Genomic DNA, 10,650 nt, shown 5'->3' on the forward strand with positions numbered 1-10,650 from the left:
ACCAAATACTAGTAATGAATGCATGATGAAATACTTTTTCATACATAATCATGTTGGAGTACTATATATGACAGTTAAAATGGACCATACATTGTAATGTTTGTTTCCTCTTTTTACGTCAACTCCATAGCGGAAATGTCATGCTATAGATTTCTTGCATCATTAGAATTTTCGTGAAATTTGTCATACAGGGCACGCTAAGCTTGTGAATCTATCGGGTAACAAAGTACACCATCATCTATCTTACCACAACTAGGCTTGTGCCATATTATATCATTTGTAATGTTCTTTAATTTAAGTAGTCATTGGTTACATGGAATAATGGAGATGTACCAACTACTAGAATATAGTCCTTTAATGACACACAAATTGTGACATACTAGCTTTATGATATGCAAAAATGTGTGCCTTAAGAATAATGTCATCTATCTCAAAATATGAAGGATTTAGAATACGCATACTTGCATGTCCTAAAATTAACGTGGTTTTATAAATCTTTTAAGAACGTCTAAATGTGTGGCCCTCAACTATAAGGGGGAAAACCAAAACTCCCAAAAATTTTAAGTACCCCATTTTCTTCTACCTCTACACTCTCTCCTATAGATTTCCACCCAATGACCCTACATTCTCTCCTCCTTTCTCTCTGCAAACCCTAAGTTGTTACCACCACCTTACTTATCTAGTTGATCGGTTTAAAGGTAATCACCAAGTGTAAAAAAAAAGAGCTACAAATGGAGAGCATCTTAGTTGAAGATATTCATTATCGCCCTTGCTTCAAGGGCTATTTTCATCAATGTAAAAACCGCCATGAATGCCCTTTATTCCTATAAACACCTCATCCTACATAACCCTTTCATCAACTCTGCGTATTCTCTCTCTCATACATACAATACCAATAAAAAAACATACTAAATTTTGAGATTTGGAGTTGAAGCAATGGGAGATGGACATTGCAGGATGATAGGGTTTCTGATTGGATTACCATTCGCTTTGAACGTCTTTTTAATCTCTTTTATTGGTGATGTGGTTTGTATAATTGGATCAGTGGTAAGTTGTTTGTGCCCTTGTTGTTGTTGTTGTTGTTTTGCTGGACTTGCAAATTTAGTAGTAGAGCTCATCAAACTTCCAATTAAAGTTCTAATATGGTTTACACATCAGATGCCATGTTAATTACTTATTCATTCCTCTTTTCGATTAACATTAAATCCTTCTAAACATAGTTTTCGTGATATGAACATGATGTGATTTTCTCGAATATTCATGAATGGTATTTAGAAGTATTTTTAGAAGAATTTAGTAATTGCGTAATTTTTTTTATTGGCTTAATTGCCATTATTTTGTAGTTGATTATGGTTTATTGAACATGATTGAATTTTCATTTTTTATGCAATACTGACGGGATTATTTTCAGATCTATTTTGGATTTGAAGAGAAAAAAGTATGATCTTTGCAGTTTTTTTTTATAATACTATAAACTAGTGAATATTGTTATTATGAAACTACAAAGCTTGCAGTTATGTTTCTACTCTCTTGCACCAACAATAAGCAAATCATGCCCCTTCACTAGTCCTTCTAAGTTTATCAAATACGTATGATTCTTTTAACTTTAATGATTCTAGAAAAAAAAACTATATTGTGGCAGGTTGGAGATCTTATATATGGCTACCCTTTATACCCATGATTGTAAGCATGTGTTTTGTTTTGTTTTCTCTTTAGTTCTCTCATGTTCTTCAAAATTAAAGAATAAATAATGATTGATCACTTTATATGATGCATATTGTCCTTTTAATGGGCACAAAACTTGAGGTTATTAATACCAAGATGGGGGCGAGGATTCAAGAAAGAGGAGCAATATTGAAGGGTAAATCGTTGGTTGAGCCCACCGAAAACCTTTTCTACTGCCTTCACCTCCTCATATATATTTTACTCATTTTGTCCTCTTTTAGGTTCATATATTTTTTTTATCATTTCATCAAATTATACAATATTTTCTAGACTCTTATATATATATATATATATATATATATATATATATATATATATATATATATATATATATGGTTAGGTTATTTTGTTTCTTACATTTATTGTGTGCTAGAATGCACCAATAGAAATTTAGTAAAATTAAATAATTATTTAATTAAATAAATATAGATATTAAATGATTTCCATAATTATATGTATATTAAATGATATCCATAATTATAATTCTTTTTTTATGGAAACTAATTAAATCCGTCATTAATGTCAGCAATAACATTCTTTTAGAATGAATTCGCATCTAGGTTTTTATATATGAGTTCGTATTTTGTTTCAGGACTCACTCACTTAACATACAATAAAGTTGAATGGAATATGAAGAACAAAAGTGTATTCTACTAGAATACACTTTCATTCTGCTACAATACACTCTCATTCTTCTAGATATTAATTAATTCTGAAAGAATATTATTTTTGACATTAATGACGAATTTAATTACTTTCCATAAAAATGAGTTATAAGTATGGATAACATTTAATATATATATATAATTAATACGAAATTCCTATTGGTGCATTTAGCACACAATAGATGTGAAAAACATTTGAACCTACCTATATATATATATATATATATATATATATATATATATATATATATATATATATATATATATATATATATATATATATATATATATATATATATATATATATATATATTACCTTATAAAACATATTTGGTCAAACGCTGAAAATTAAGTCGTACAAACCAATACTACATTATGTACAAAGAGTTTATGCACTGCCGATCTTATTTGTTCAATAAAAGTCAAAAAGTCAAACGAAAAAGGCAGATACAGATACCTGTTATCTTATCTCTTGTTAGTTTCACCTGGCGATATTAATTTGACCAAGCCCCTTATATTACCTTATAAAACATATTTGGTCAAACGCTGAAAATTAAGTCGTACAAACCAATACTACATTATGTACAAAGAGTTTATGCACTGCCGATCTTATTTGTTCAATAAAAGTCAAAAAGTCAAACGAAAAAGGCAGATACAGATACCTGTTATCTTATCTCTTGTTAGTTTCACCTGGCGATATTAATTTGACCAAGCCCCTTATATTACCTTATAAAACATATTTGGTCAAACGCTGAAAATTAAGTCGTACAAACCAATACTACATTATGTACAAAGAGTTTATGCACTGCCGATCTTATTTGTTCAATAAAAGTCAAAAAGTCAAACGAAAAAGGCAGATACAGATACCTGTTATCTTATCTCTTGTTAGTTTCACCTGGCGTTATTAATTTGACCAAGCCCCTTATATTACCTTATAAAACATATTTGGTCAAACGCTGAAAATTAAGTCGTACAAACCAATACTACATTATGTACAAAGAGTTTATGCACTGCCGATCTTATTTGTTCAATAAAAGTCAAAAAGTCAAACGAAAAAGGCAGATACAGATACCTGTTATCTTATCTCTTGTTAGTTTCACCTGGCGTTATTAATTTGACCAAGCCCCTTATATTACCTTATAAAACATATTTGGTCAAACGCTGAAAATTAAGTCGTACAAACCAATACTACATTATGTACAAAGAGTTTATGCACTGCCGATCTTATTTGTTCAATAAAAGTCAAAAAGTCAAACGAAAAAGACAGATACCTGTTATCTTTATCTCTTGTATTAATTTGACCAAGCCCCTTCCCGTATCTCGGGATTTCCCCTGTAACTCGGTAATATTTGTTCATCTAAAGGTGGAATTCAAATAGAAGTTCCTCTCAGCACATTTATGGCACTGATCTCTCAAGAAACCCTAATGTCGACCTTGAGAACCAGTGATATATCCTCTTTAAAAAACACCAACCGATGGCATCCTGATAGGTCGTCATTTGTTGCTCCGCATCAAGCACCACCCACAGATCTTCCTTTCTCCCCCGCAATGAACACCACCATCGTACCCTTACATCGTCATCGGCAATTTGCCGGTTCCTCATCTTCACCATCTCGCGATCTGATTGTTTTAAGTTGCTTTCCACTTCCCTTTTCACGTGTTCGTCATCTCACAGAAAAACTTCGACTATAGGTTTTTTATCTGTAAGAATACAAGGTTTGATTTGAAGTTTTTCTAGTTCGCTTATAGGTTTTCTATCGTTTGAACTTAACTTAAAGGTTCGATTACAGCCACCACACCTGCGTTCTGATTTCTGGAAGTGCATTTGGTGTAAAGGATAATGCTTATGTTTGGTAGGCTGATCTGCAATTAATGTTTAAACTAATGTCTTCTTTTGCAGATTGTTAGGGTTCATCAGGAATCCAAGAAGTTCAAAAATCACAAGATTATGGAGATCAGGTAGATTTATTTGAATCTGGTTCGGTATTCCACGTTTCTTATAACTTTTATTGGTTTATGTAAAGCCTAAAAAATCAAGGTTTTAAGGATTTGTATTATATGTTGTTTTAAGGATTTGTATTATATGTTGGATCTCAAAGATGGCATGATCATTTCGAATGCAACTTTACAGTTTATGAAATCAATATTTCTTTCAATCTACATTACCTTTTTTTTCTACAAATCATGTCACTGATGAATTTTAATGGATATTTTGTTGATTTCCAGGCAAGAGTTTATGAAGGAGCTCTTCATTTAGATGAGATTAATATTCTACTAATTAGAAGGTATGATTACAACTTGAGATTAGTTTATTGGTCACCTCAGTAGCTTTTTCCTCTTTTTCCATAAGAGTTCCTTGTACAACATCATCAGAGGAAATGGCCAACTGTCATTCTTAATTTTTCTCATACGAAATATAATAATTTGCATAAATTTGTTATTTTCTCTAAGGTACCTCTTAATATTTGTAAATGTGTTGGCATTGCCTGCATATGTCTGGTCAAACATTTGTTGTCACAAGGTTAGTGAAACATAAAAGTCTTGTACTTTATGGTTCAAGAGTCATAGCTGATTCTTGAAATGATAAAGGCTTCATTAAGAGCTTTATATTTTTTTTCAGGTAATCATTGATGGAATGTAAAAGAGTGTAAAGATGCATATAGTGACAACATGTTAGAGTATGATTATGGCCGAGAATTAGCTATACTTCGAAGTGACACCACACTCAATGATCAAAACGATTTTAGGGTCATGAATTCGTGATTGAAGAAAGAAATATGACTTGGAAAAGTCAAAGGTCAAGGAACCGGCGGTTGGGTATGGTCAAATTGAACTCTTTTATCCCATCACATTTAAAGACTTCTTAGTCACATGCTATCTAATTTAGAGGTTGTTGGGTATGATCAACTTGGGTAATATATAAGTTAGTGTATGAATCTGTTATGTTTTGGAATGTGAAGCTGAACTATTTTATCATAATAAATGTATGATCACATGCATTTTTTTCATGGCATTTGTTTGCCTAACTTCTGGTCGAGGTTGGTGACTATAAAACGAAACTAAACAATCGCAAACGCTTGATAATGGTAAGAGTTGTATGCCTCTAAATTTATTTATTTATTTGACATGTTTTTTTAAAATATGAACATTTTCTTTCACAAATTATTGATTTCCAAAGTTATGCAGATAGATAAGCCACTAGAGAGGGCTGCAATTAGTGGGTACCAAACTCGGGTTAGTTGTTTCATGAAACTTTTAATCTTTATGACTTACAAGTTGATGGTTTAATAGTTTGATAATTTGTTGATCAAAATGGTTTAGTGCAACAATTGTGAGGTTTATGTAACGGTTAAATTCTTGTATTGTAGTAATTTGGCATCTTAATGGTTACTTTAGCGCAACAACAAAGATGGTTCCAATCACTATGGCTTTTTTTTTTGTGAATTTGGAATTCCATATACTTTCTACATAAGACACAAATTAATGAAGTTTTATATGTTTGAAATTGAGAAACAATTTTGGAGTGACTAATAATAGCGTAGAGCATAGCCGGCTTATTCAATTTTTGTCAAGTTTACTTCTTAGTTAGCCTTTGCAATACTTGGTCACATGTAATCTATGATCATAAAGATGCATTGTTAACCAATCTTGATTTGTAAATTTGTGGTTTCCATAAAATTGTTTATTTGTTATAAAATTTACCCTTTTAGATTATCTTCAGGTATATTGTTATTTTTTATTTATAAGTTAAACAACAAAAAATTTCAATATTAATATTGTTTTCAAGGTATTTACTATTTAGTAAAAGTGTAAAACTCTTTAAAAATATATGCAAGACGATGTCATTATATTCAAGAAATTATAATAACAAATATTTTAACCTTTTCGACTTATCAATAATTAAAAACTGAAAAACAAATAGAACGGATTAAAACAAAAACAAAATATAAGATAAAAATGTAGTAACTCAACCACCGTTATGGGCATGTGAAGATTCATTATAAATTCTTATTCATTATTAAATATTTATATAAATACATATTGATGTATTGAAGGTCAGCATGGTGAAATAACTGGTTATTCATTATGGAAATGTAGAGGAAAAATGAAAATATGCATCTTCAAATAAAAAAACAAAATTTATTTTCACACAACTTATATTCTTTTTAACTTGGACAACATTATATTTTTGTTTTAAATCCAAAATAAGCTACCTAAATATGTTAGTTTCCAAGTTACAAAATACTGTCTTTCAAAGCAAATTATATTTCATTGTTATTGGTTTATTTTTTTTATTGCATTTGTATCAAAGTTTGGTACCCAATCATACATGTTTCTGAATAGAAATAATTGCCGAAATGAACTATTCGCACCCGTCGATTAGCGCGGGTAAACGACTAGTATGTATGTATATATATATATATATATATATATATATATATATATATATATATATATATATATATATATATATATATATATATATATATATAGGTTCAAATGTGGATAAACAACAATATGTGGATAAACAACTATTGTGTGGACGTAGGCACCAATCAAAATTTAAGAAAAAACAAATTATTATTTAATCAAAAAAGGGTAATTTAGTCATTATATATACAATTGATTTATCTTCCAAAATTATAATCCTAAAATAATGGATCGGTTTCTTAAATCTTGTGTGTGATTATTGATATTCTTTGTTCCACACAAAGTTCTCATCACCGCGTCACCAGAGTAACACCACCGCTGTCACCATTATGTAGCAGAAATTGAAGGCTCCGTTAACCATACCACGCCTCTTAGAAAACCTTCTTCGATCTCGTTTCACAATCTCTGGGATCACACACAACCGACATCGATCCAGTCCTAATCAGACATCACCATCGTCAATCCACCACGAAAATCTTGATAAGCCGCTGCCGTTGATTTGCTGATGCACCTGAGAACCGTCGTCGGCTAGATGATGTTGAACAACAAGGCTAAAATGTTTTTTTTTCCTAAAATCATTCTTTACCTTTTTCAATCCTAGTATGTCGTCGTCTTGTTGTTACAAGCCCGTATAAATCAATGAATCAGGTACCAGGAACAACCTAGTTCATCCATACAAATACAAAATCATCATAGATAGGGCCTCCTCCTCCGCCTCCTCTTTAAAATTTTGTACGTGAATTCAATTGTATTCCTGTTTCTTAATTCTTTTCTCTTGTTTCTTAATTCTATTCTCTTGCTGACTTTATTTTACTTCCACTTGCTGTTGGTTTTGCAACTTAGTTTTTGGCTTCTTAATGTTAAAAACACTAACTTTTTCACATTTGAAAGTCATTTGGGGTGTATCTTTAACTTCAGAGCTCTCGATTCTAATCATCAATATGAATTCATGATTGATCCTTTAATCGTGAATTGATATTAATTGTTAAACTGTTTGATATTTCTTATCAAATTTTTGGGTGCGAGATTGACATGTTCACAAGGTGAGTGATCGACGGTGTCGCAACTACATAAGCAAGAACAAAGAGAAGAATTGCATTCTTTTGTCACAACATTCTCTCAAGAATAAGAATGTTGCTCCATTCTCAAAGAATATTGGCCAATTCTTAAAGAAAAGTTCTCTATTCTTAAAGAATATTGGTCCATTGGTCCATTTATGACATGCTTCATTTTAACAAAAACTACATCTCCATGTAATGTTTCAAGAACAAAAATGTATTCCGGCAGAATATCTTTTATTCCTTCATTTGTTTATTCTTTTTCAACCATTCTTAAAGAACACAATTGGTTTACATTCTAAGAAATATATATCAGTTACTACTTTTGATTCATTTTTTATTATATGATTCTATTGGTTTTGCATTCTAAGAAATATATATCAGTTTCTACTTTTGATTCATTTTTTATTATATGATTCTAATGGGAATGTAAGTTTCAGTTTATTATTTATGCCTTCTTTCATGAGTTCATTATATTTCTTTCAGATTTAAAAAAAATGTATAGAAGGTAATCATGATACTTAAAGAATGTAGTATTCTGTAAAAATTCATTTTTTTCAAAATATTTACCGATTCTTAAAGATTGAAATTAAAATTATACAAAAATTTAAAACAAAATTGAAACACTAAAATCCATAAAATAAAAAAAGCATAAAAAATCTACGAAATCCTCAAATTCCTAAAGAATAAATTAATAAAATTCTTAAAGAATACAATGAATGTGCATTTAAAATAAAATACAAAAATGCATCATAATTATGAAATTGGATTTATATCAACATTTAAAATAATCGAATTATTTTTTAGGAATCATATCTATTAAATTAAGAGAAATTGATTATACCTAAAATCTAGAATTTTCCATAAATAAATGTAACATTATTGACTAAAATACTCTTACAAAGATATTATATTTTACATGCTCTTCCATATTATTACCATGCACCCTAAATCCCATAAATTCATTCTTTTTATCCATTGGTTCAAGAATCGTCTCTACGACCACACAATACTTGTTGTCCAAAATATAACCCAACCATATATATATGAACTTTGAAATGTTACAACAATGAACTTTTCATGTCATACAAATTAATGACATTCGTTTTCACATATAATCATATCGTGTTGTAGTAAGTAGCGTATTTTATTTTGACTAGTTGTAACATGTTAAACAACCATAACACACACACACACGCATATATATATATATATATATATATATATATATATATATATACACACACACATACACACATATATATATATATATATATATATATATATATATATATATATATATATATATATATATATATATAGACACACACACACACATCAAGTTTATAACTAGTTTTCCTTAAACAAAAATATTTTTCAATTAGTAATATTTGTAACCAATATACGATTAGTATGAGAGTTTTGCATAAAAGGAATAAGTGAGCACATGTATTCCCCCCCGGAATATATAAAAGGTTTAAAAAGGGGTCATAAACATTCACCCTTGATGTGTGATTTGTGATCGAGATTCGGAAGTGTGGTCGTTTTTTTGAAGAACCTCGAGAAAGCACGAGCTAGAAACGAAATTAACCCGAAACTTGAAATCGAAGTAACCCACGAAAATAAAGAGGAATTGGGGTTGTTTCTGGATAAAAAAAAGGGATAAGAGGGAGAACCAAGACAGCCTTGGTGGTTGTCAATGGTAGTGGGGTGGCAAGGGGAGGATTAGTAACAACAGCATGGTGGCGAGGGGGTTGCTCTGACAACCTCTTTGCTACTTCTTATTCTGTTACAATAGTGAATGACGAGAAGGAAGGGGTAGCATCTAACATTGGTAATGGATGGTGGCTAGTCGATGAAACAGGGAGCATAAACGGTGGAGGGCTCTGGTGGTCAATGGCTACCTTCGGTGGGGTTTCTAGACCGAGAGAGAGGGAGAGCGAGAGCGAGAAGGATAGAGAGATACTTGGGCTGATTTGTTTGTTCAAATGAGGAGGTAAGAGGTTCCTTTTATAACCCCAAGCATGCTTCAAGGGTAGACATGCATTCTACCCTCTTTATTAGTGAAACACACAACTAAACCCATGAATTTACTAGGAAGTGATGGAGGTAGGGGAAATAGGAGGGGGTGATGTGAATGTGGGTATGGACAAGGAAAAAGCAATGGCTAGTTTTTGTCTCTCCCATCCAAGGTTGTAATCCATGATGATGTTACTTTTATAAAAAAGTCCTTAAAACCTTTCTAGATTTTCATTCGTGGATCCCGATGTCTAATATTTTTTAGAACATGGCAAATGACAGAGCTGAGTGCACCGATTACGGAAACCCAAACTTATTAATTTTTTGAGTTGTAGAGCTCCGAGAAATTGTGTTTCATGATTCACTTTTAATTGACCCGATTTGTCCGATATTTTGAATTTTACAGATATTTTTGCTAAATGTATTCCAAGTACGAAATCAAATAACAGACCATAGTCTGAGTCCAAAAGCGTTCTCGGAATTTCCATCTGAGGTGTGCACGTGCCTCAACGGATCGAAACAGTTTATGTAGTTTAAAGAAAATAAGTATTATACTTGTTTGGTTTCTTATAACGGTCGTATCTTTTTCATACGAGCTCGGTTTTAGACGTTCTTTATATTTACGGACATAGGTGAACATGTACTAGGAGACTAGGGTGTTTTCTTTACTCACAAATGTTAAATACGCAATTTCACTCTTTACACGTATATATTATGGTTATAGTTTGTGCTTTATGATTTATTTGTGATTT

General features: G+C 31.0%; 1 long non-coding RNA gene and 1 pseudogene across 6 annotated transcripts; both read left to right on the top strand.

The window, feature by feature from the left end:
- Positions 1-936: 936 nt before the first annotated feature.
- Positions 937-1,170, top strand: LOC145108599 (signaling peptide TAXIMIN 2 pseudogene; annotated as a pseudogene).
- A 2,557-nt stretch (positions 1,171-3,727) lies between these two features.
- Positions 3,728-5,812, top strand: LOC145164740 (uncharacterized). Of its 6 annotated transcripts, XR_013739867.1 has the most exons (5): positions 3,728-4,349; positions 4,617-4,911; positions 5,011-5,476; positions 5,577-5,624; positions 5,759-5,812. It is a non-coding gene; the product is annotated as an uncharacterized LOC145164740 (long non-coding RNA). The 6 variants fall into 6 exon arrangements; XR_013739864.1 differs by having other exon boundaries at positions 5,011-5,624; XR_013739865.1 differs by having other exon boundaries at positions 5,577-5,812.
- Positions 5,813-10,650: the final 4,838 nt, after the last annotated feature.

This window comes from Lactuca virosa, chromosome 1 (genome assembly GCF_052849685.1).
Source record: "Lactuca virosa cultivar CGN04683 chromosome 1, Lactuca_virosa_CGN04683_v6, whole genome shotgun sequence".
In the NCBI taxonomy this organism is placed as follows: domain Eukaryota; kingdom Viridiplantae; phylum Streptophyta; class Magnoliopsida; order Asterales; family Asteraceae; genus Lactuca; species Lactuca virosa.